Source organism: Hirundo rustica, chromosome 10, assembly GCF_015227805.2.
Source record: "Hirundo rustica isolate bHirRus1 chromosome 10, bHirRus1.pri.v3, whole genome shotgun sequence".
Classification (NCBI taxonomy): domain Eukaryota; kingdom Metazoa; phylum Chordata; class Aves; order Passeriformes; family Hirundinidae; genus Hirundo; species Hirundo rustica.
In genome coordinates, this window is record NC_053459.1 from 14,620,349 (window position 1) to 14,628,580 (window position 8,232).

The 8,232-nt window shown below is 43.9% G+C and overlaps 1 long non-coding RNA gene across 1 annotated transcript; it reads right to left on the reverse strand.

Annotated features, from left to right (window-relative positions):
- Positions 1 to 212: 212 nt before the first annotated feature.
- On the reverse strand, positions 213 to 7,870 carry LOC120757362 (uncharacterized). The gene is made up of 3 exons (XR_005702474.2): positions 7,727 to 7,870; positions 3,669 to 3,844; positions 213 to 889 (listed from the first exon to the last, which is right to left on the reverse strand). It is a non-coding gene; the product is annotated as an uncharacterized LOC120757362 (long non-coding RNA).
- Positions 7,871 to 8,232: the final 362 nt, after the last annotated feature.

Here is an 8,232-nt window from a genome sequence, read left to right on the forward strand (position 1 = left end):
ACAGGTGAGCAGTCCCTGGGGCCAGGTCAGAGCTGTCTCAACACGGCTGCTGCACGCACGCTATGAAATGCATGGGGAGAAGATTTCAGCTCCTGTGAGACTGGAAAACCCCCATGAGCAAAACCCCTATCTACCCACAGTCAGTCAGAGAGCAGTGGAGATCACTCCCCCAGACAATCTGGTCACAGTTAAATTCCATCCAAATTTATTCTTGAAGACCTGGGGTGAGGAAAAGGCACTTCATGTCTTACATGTGTATCACAAACCTGTGAAACACAAGCCCAGGAAGTTCACAGCTCATGCCAGTAACTTTCAAAACTTCCAGTCTGTGTCTGTCCAGTAGCTGCATATCAGGGTATAAAAGAAGTTTTGTAAATGAAGGAATGGGAACTGAATTAGCTTCTAACTAGAGGCAACAGGACAAAACCCTTAAAATTATTGTTTATTATCAACAATCTCCACTATCAGAACAAATTGCCTATTAAAAGAGTCATAGATACACAGGGTTTTACCGCTTAGTGATGTTGCACTTTGAGGCTGTAGTAGTTTTGTCCTTATTAAGGGGATATAAGTGAGTTTTAGGGCATGTCCTGCTGTTCAAACAAACCAATTAATGGTTTGCAATAAGCCCCCATTGCTAGGAGCTGAAGCTGAGGTCTTTCCCTGCAGGACACCTCTCAATGAGGCTGCATCTAGACTGGCCTTTGGGATAAGTGATCCTAAACCTGCTGACTCCAGGGAAAGCTGGGGACCTTCAGCCCCCTAGGGCTCTCGCCTTTGCCACTTTGCAAGATGCCTTCACTTGTCCAATTGGAGTGATTGCACTGAGAGTTCCCTGGCTGGATTCTTCCTGCAAAGCCTGACCTGAACCAGCCCAGTCATTTCATGCCTGATCAAAAAAAAAAAAAAAAAAAAGGATCAGGAGCAGATTCACCAACAGAATAGTCAGGAGCATGGGGAGAGAGGACAGCACAACACCAGTGCTCTCTAGTACACACCACATCTCTCACCACAAGGGCAGGAGCAGCCTTTGACTGTGAAAGTCAAAATTTAGCTCAGCCTAAGGGTGGCATATATAACAAAACTAGACTTTTGCCTGTGATATAATTCAGATAGACTTAATGGCTTCTTTTTCCCCTTTTTACTTTTAAACAGCTGCAGCAAAGTAACTTACAATTGTCATATCTTCAATTAAACATGCTGTGGGGCTTTTGGGGGATCCAGCATGAGAATGTTGTCTGGGAAAAAAAATTACAAGCTGCTAAGAGTTAGTGGTAAGTTAATTAAGTGGAGATTGCCAGATTGCAAAAAAATGGCATGGGATTAGCAGACCCTCTTCTCTAGATAAAGCGCTTTGACTCATGATGAAGGCAGCACATAGGAGAAGGAATCAAAAGCTGCTGTATCTGGAGAGTTCTTGTCATGTGAGGAGCTATCAAAGGAGACAGTGTTCTTGATCTTCTGTTATATTTAGTAGAGAAAGTTATGTCCGGAACAAAAAGCATATATTGTAAGAGAAAGCAAAATGGAAGAGTTCTGTGCAGTCAAAAAGGAATTCCTGACAGATTCCTGCCCCCACCCCCCCTGCCGCCCAGTGGCAACACTGATGTCAATGCTTAAGCAGTTAGAAATTTCTTTAATGATAAGTCTCTACAAGATTCTCTGTTTATAAACCACGCCAGCTCGGCTAATTCAAAGAAAATGGTTGAATGCATTTCAGGGGACTGCAATCAACCCTTTCAAGCCATAGCTGTCTCCCAAAGGCAGCAGCTGACAAATAAATAGAGCAGCAAAATGCTCACAAAACCTGCACATTAGAGAAAATACCCTGCTTAAGACTGGACTAGTACCATGCACAAATTCACCCCTGAGAATCCCAGTATGAAGAATCCCAGCTCTGTTTTCTCTTAGATCTTCAATTTTCACCTTTTCTTACTTCCTCCCACTCAAGCAATTGAAACACTTATTCTTTTATTTTAATTCAGTTTTGGGCTCATTGCTATATTTGTGAGCTTGCAAGGTAAGGGGCTCCCTGTATGTTCTGCACATGGAAGCATCTTCCACCCTGGGCACAAGGTGGAAAAGTGGGCTCCAGCAAACTCAGAGCAAACCCATCCCTGCAGAGGATGTGTGGGCACAGGATTTATGCCAATGCCAGTCAGTGGCCGGGGCAGTGCCCCACCACCCCATTACCCTTGAAAGCTCTGAGGTTTCTTGAACACTGTGCACAGATGCTCAGCAAAAGCGTTCAGTTGTAATGAAAATCTAAGGAGGAGAGAAAGGTATATAAACCTGTCAAACAAACAAACTGGTTATCTCAGGGATCTAGCCAAAAGGAACAAGCCTATTAAAGGATCGTTTTCTGCACCAATATGTCACTGCACTATACTCTGTGCATAATAATTACTTAAATCCAGCCATCCCATGCATTATTAATAGGACCAGCCAACCTCAAGTCCCCATGCAGCCTTAAAGCAGATATATTAAATATTCCCAACAGGAAACAGGCAGCCATCCATTATCAGCTATAGACTACACAGTTAAGCCAATGCCTCTTTCAAGAGGGTTTTGTTCTGGTGTGATCAACCAGGCTGCTCTTCCCCATCCTCCAAACTGCCTTTCCTGTCAAACCTGAGCAGCGTTTCCTCATTTATCTATGAAACATGAGAGATTGCGCTTTATTGGAAGCAACAAAATCTTGTGTAGATAACAAATGTTCCAGGAGCAGAGAAGCATCCTAAGCAAGTTGACAGCAGAAAAACAAGAGGTAGTGGGGATCCAAGGCTAAAGAATTAAGGATGGGAGAAGGGGAAGAAAGAGTAACACTACTCTTGCTGCTTTTAGCTTCCATTGCTGAGGGCAATGGAGACCTTGTCTGCTGCTCATGCACTTGCCATGGCTTGTTATCATATACAGGCAAGTGCCCATCTACTGGCCTATAATTCAGCATTGTTCAGGCTTAGCCAGCCATGATTCCTGTCCCTCCTGAATTGCCTCTCTATTCCTCTAAACAGTCTGCCAAACTGCTTCTGTCCAGTTGTGGAGTACTGGTTTTGTACAAGGCCACATCACACAGGGCAGAGCCAGCTGTGGAGAAGGGAAGTGTTTTCTCACAGGAGGATCTGGATCACAGCACACACACAATCACACAGTTTCTACGTTATAATATATGACTGTAAATATTGCAAATCATAGTGCTTCTTGCACACTCCTGGACCCTGCCCTCCCTACAATTTCCCCATACTGTGAAGTCATTCTGTAGCCTCCCATGAAAGTTGTGGTTTTGGAGTTACTCAAAACATCAGGCCTGGAAGTTTAAATGCTTCAGCAGCAAGCCAAGGAAATGCCCACAAATTATATCTTAGGAGAGCGTTTGCTATGAAAACGTTTGGCTAGAGATTTACAGGCATGAGCAGTGACAGAAATGTGAAAATTCCTTCCTTAAGAAAAAAAAAGATGAGAAAAAGGGGGAAAAGTCTAAATAGTAACAGCACGGTAATTAAAAATACATTTGTTTCACGAGAGAGTACAAGGAGCAGCGAGAACAAGAAACAGAGTAGATTTGTGTGCTGGAGAGAGACTTTTACAGCCTGGCTGGACCGGCTGGATCAGGGAGAGCACAGTGATGCACATGGGCACCATGGTTTTGTCTAATGGGTACAACGCACCTGAAAGACAAAGATATCAAGCCAGCTGGATGTGATGGCAGCCCCTCAGGCTCCTGGCTGTTGCTGGGAAGCCTGGAGTATTTGACATTTCTCATCAGTAGAAATGAGCCTGAGAGGTTTCTGGCTGGCGAGGGGAGGCAGCGCAAGCGGATGAGCGGGTTCTCCGTAACATATGGCTTGTTGGGGGAGAGAGACACCTAATGTAATAGTTATCAATCCCTGCATGTGTACTTCAAATTAGATAAAAGTTAATTAGCTCCAACTCCAGTCCTTCCTTTGTGTTGATAAGCTCTCAGAATTTTTTTATCAGTCTGTAAGTGGCTGGCAAAAATCTAGTCCCACAATCAGGCTGCTTTAGAACGTAAAGCCATTCCCACAGTGACACCCTTCACAGTGCAGCTATCTTGAACTCCTACTATCATATTTTTAATTTACAGCAGAAAATGTAATTTTCTGAATTCCTCTCCTGCAGCATGACAAATACCCCATTGCAATATTATAAGGGGGGGCAGAGGAGTGGGGGAAGCAATCCAAACCAGGCGGTTTTCAATACAACAATTCTAAAGAAGCTATTAGCAGATTACCCAGCAGTAATATATTGCTGCTGAACCAAAGATGTGTAAGAAAATACTGAGTCATGCCACTGAATTAATGAAATTAGTTTGAAATTATAAATTTTCAACTGAACTCGAGCAGTTCAGCCTCTTCATCTGTTGCTGTAATCTTCCATACCCTTAGACCATGTATTCATGTTTTCATCTTGTTCTTGAATGAACAAGGGGTAAAACCTGAAAACTGGGTTGAGGGTGGTGGTCACAGAAGTTTTGGAAAAGTGAAACAGCAGGTATCACAGTAACTTTAAAACCACAAGGTTTCCTCACCCAAGGCAATTCCTGAACAAAGTGTTGCTTTCTGGGGGCCTTGGCTGAAATTTTCACAGATGGCAGGGGCTTAGCCTGCAGAGGGTTTAAAAGGTTAGGGGGCATAGTGAAATGGGCAAAACCAGACATCTCAAGGTAACAGCTACTTACACAACTAAAATGAGCTAGTTTGTAAGCATTGTCAGGTTTACTGCAGAGATCCTAAATCTTGAGAGTTAACTGTACTGTTCAAAGTGTATTTTTGTAAACCCAAGAGAGTTAGACAAAAAGAACACAAAACAAAACAAAAACAACAACGCCAAACAAACAACAACAACAAACCCCCAACAAAACAACAACAAAAAGACTATTCTGATTCTGCTTTTATTTCTGTGGTTTGTTAGACATTGTGGAAGTGTAGAGAGATAAGCCAGTCTCAAAGCCACCTCTTTCTTATGTTTATATCCAGCCAGACCTGCAGCTTATCATTCTGTCATTTAACTCCCTCTCTATTAAGTAAGAAGGAAAGATAAGGGAAGAATTAGTCTGGCTGTCCCTCAAACTGTTTCCTGGGAGGAATGTGGCACAGGCAGTAAGAAGAGTTGTTGGAGGGAGCACTGTGAGCTGATCTACTTTTGCAAGGTAACCAAATGTTTGGAGGCTGGGGAGCAGGCTGGTTATCACCAGAGAGCAGCCCTGCCTACCTTTGTTCCTTTGCCTGTCTTCAGTTCAGCCCCTGTTTTAGAGCTCAGAGCCCCTGTCAATGCACAAATGACAATGCACATTTTTGTTTTGATGATTACCATGATCCTGCTGTCTCAGCATGAAGAAAAGACATTTGGATCTCTAAGGCTGTTTTATTTTTTTTTTTGTCCAGATCTGAGGTCTTAAACACACAGGATGTCACTGCCTGTGTAGAGAAGAAACCACTCTTTTGGGAATGTTTCCCTGCATTTTTCTATCCTAACAGTCCTCTTGGCTAAATTTCAGAAATTTCTGGAGAGACTTTGGCACAAAGGCAGAGGCTGCTCTAAGAACAGCTTTCTCCTGAAATGCATCAGCCTCTTCTAGCACAGCGCAGTATTTGCACCATAAATTAAAGTCTATCCTATCCCCTCACACCCTGTCCCTGCTCAAACAGGAAAAGAAACAACCTCAACACTGGGGTGTGGTCTCTGACCTGAATCTATTCTTTGCCATTTCAGGATAACAAGCAGCAGGGAAGGTGGTGGACTGGATATAGGAGGGGGAAAAGACTGCATTCTTCCTGACTGATTCCACTCAGAAATTCTGTTTTTAAGAAAAAGATCCTGCTTCTTTGCCATGAACCCAGCAGAAATACACAAATATTAAACTCAGTAACAGAACGTGAGCACAGAAAACCAAGTGGAAATTGGGCAGAGAGCCATTAACCTTGGTACATCCCTATGATTAATGCCTTGCAGAGTCAGTGGACAGTATCTGCTCCCACAGCATTTGGGGATGGACACAAACAAGAGAACACATTTGGGCTGCCCTTTTGCTCAGTGGCAAAGAACAGATTTTTTTCAACCTGCATCCTCACTCTTAAATAATTCATGACATCCCCAGAAGCAGCAGTTTGCTGCAGACATACTTTAGAGCTCCAGGACTTATCCAGAGCCACACACTGTAGTGCAGAATCATGGAATCATTCCTCTTGCAAAAGACCTCCGAGACCATTGAGCCCAACTGTTAACCCAGCACTGCCAAGAAAGTCTCACTCCAGACTTGACTCCCATTTTCTCAAATGGGCAGGATTAGGAAGCCATCCTTTTTGGGCACTGGCACCAGCTGTATCTCTAGTACACCTGGTGGAATTTGCCTGCATTTCTTCTTTCTCTGCTTTAGGTTTTATTCCTCCCACAGTTATTTGGCTTCTGCATGAATCAAACACCTGCCGGCAAAGCTGTGTGAGACTGAATCCCTCCCAGGAACAGGCATGCTAGCATGGAGCACTGCATGTCTTGTGGAAGGGATTCTGGTAGTGCAGGGTCATTGCAACCAATTACCCCATTTAGTTTTTCCCCCATCCTGCCCTTAACAATGAAATAGGGACTGGTTTCACCTTCCTGCACAATCTCTTATTCAGCCTGGCTTTTTTTCAGAGGCAAGAATGCATAGAGCATCCCTGCATTATAAAAGTCTTTCTTTGTGCTGTGCATACTGAGCTGCTCAAGTTATTGTGGGTTTTCACCTAATCCAAATCACTGAGGCACAGTCTGGGAAATGGTAAATGAGGCTGACAAAGAAGTAAGAAAAATACTGTCCAGGGGAAACATTGGCTCCAGCTTAACTTTTCTAATTTCTCTTTTCATCTTGATGGGAGCAGTGGGAAACAGGAGGTTCTTGTTTCTCACACCCATTCCAATTATAGCAATTTTTCACACAGCACCTGGAAAAGTCTCAGGGCTGTACTATCAGAAGAATCAAGTAAAGATGAGGACAACAGTTCCAGCAGTAATCTCAGGTGAAAATTGTATTGTACCAGCAGAAAATAAAGCATCAGACATTTCAGTCACAATATTCAAGTACAGGATTTCTCACCAAATGATTGTTCAGAAATCACAAATGCCAACTGAAAAAAAGCTCAGGATAACTGTCCACAGGCATGAGAGCACAGAGCAAAACCAGGTGTTAGAGGAGAGAAAGCCTCAGGTCCATCATGCCAGGACACTCAGACTGGGAGCAGGGGCTGTGGAGGCTTCAGCCTGAAGGTTTTGACCCATGTTCCTGCTTCTGGAGCACAGTCCAGCCCCTCTCCTGCCCTTGTTTCTTTTCCACAGCAGTGGAGGATACAGCCCATGCCAACAACCAAGCAACTCAAGGCTTTTGTACACTGCACACAACCTCCCAAGTGCCAGGTGCTGTAGAGCTTCATGCTCTACCCATCCTGGCATTAAAGACACCTTCCATACAGAAACTTCTCTGAAATTCCCAGTTTAAACATATTCCAGACTTTATAATTATACTGTCCCCTAGTACAAAACACTTTTTTTTATTTCTTCCTCCACCAAATACAATCACCCACTCTTCGATCTTTTTACTTCAGTCTTGTTACTTATCAGCATCCTCTAACCCTCTCTATCCCATGCCATTTTTAACAACTGGCAGATGGAAAAAATAGGTTGGTTGGGTTTTTTCACACGTCCTAGAGCCCCTCTGAGGATTGCCTCTTACCTTTGGCTGAGTTCAGCTCCGGAGCCCTCAGCTGCACGAGGACATGGCCAGGGAGCAGAGGACAGATCCCACCAGTGGAGCTGCAGTGTGCCAAGCAGAGATCTGTGCAACAACCCCATCAAACACCTCCAAAGCACAAAGGAAATAGACAACAGCAGGACTAAGTTTTGTGAGAGGAAATAAGCTGCTGCCCAGGGCTTAAATGCTCCCAGCACTACAAACAAGGTTGAAAACAGCTGAGGAGGCACAGCCAGGTGCATCAACAGCCCAACACAACTCTAAAAGAGACATGATGCTACTTTTCTTTTCTTATAAGTGACCCTGGCCTTCCAATTAAGGTCTTTAGGTGAAATGAACTATTTCCTAAAGCTAGGTTTGCAGATCTGCTGGACTGTAGCAGTTAGAAAAGCCTGGAAGCAGAGCAAGGATGGTTGGTGCAGGTTGCAGCCAGATTTCTCAATTGCATTATGCAGGGCCAGTACAGGGCAAAGAAAGAGGTCAGCACA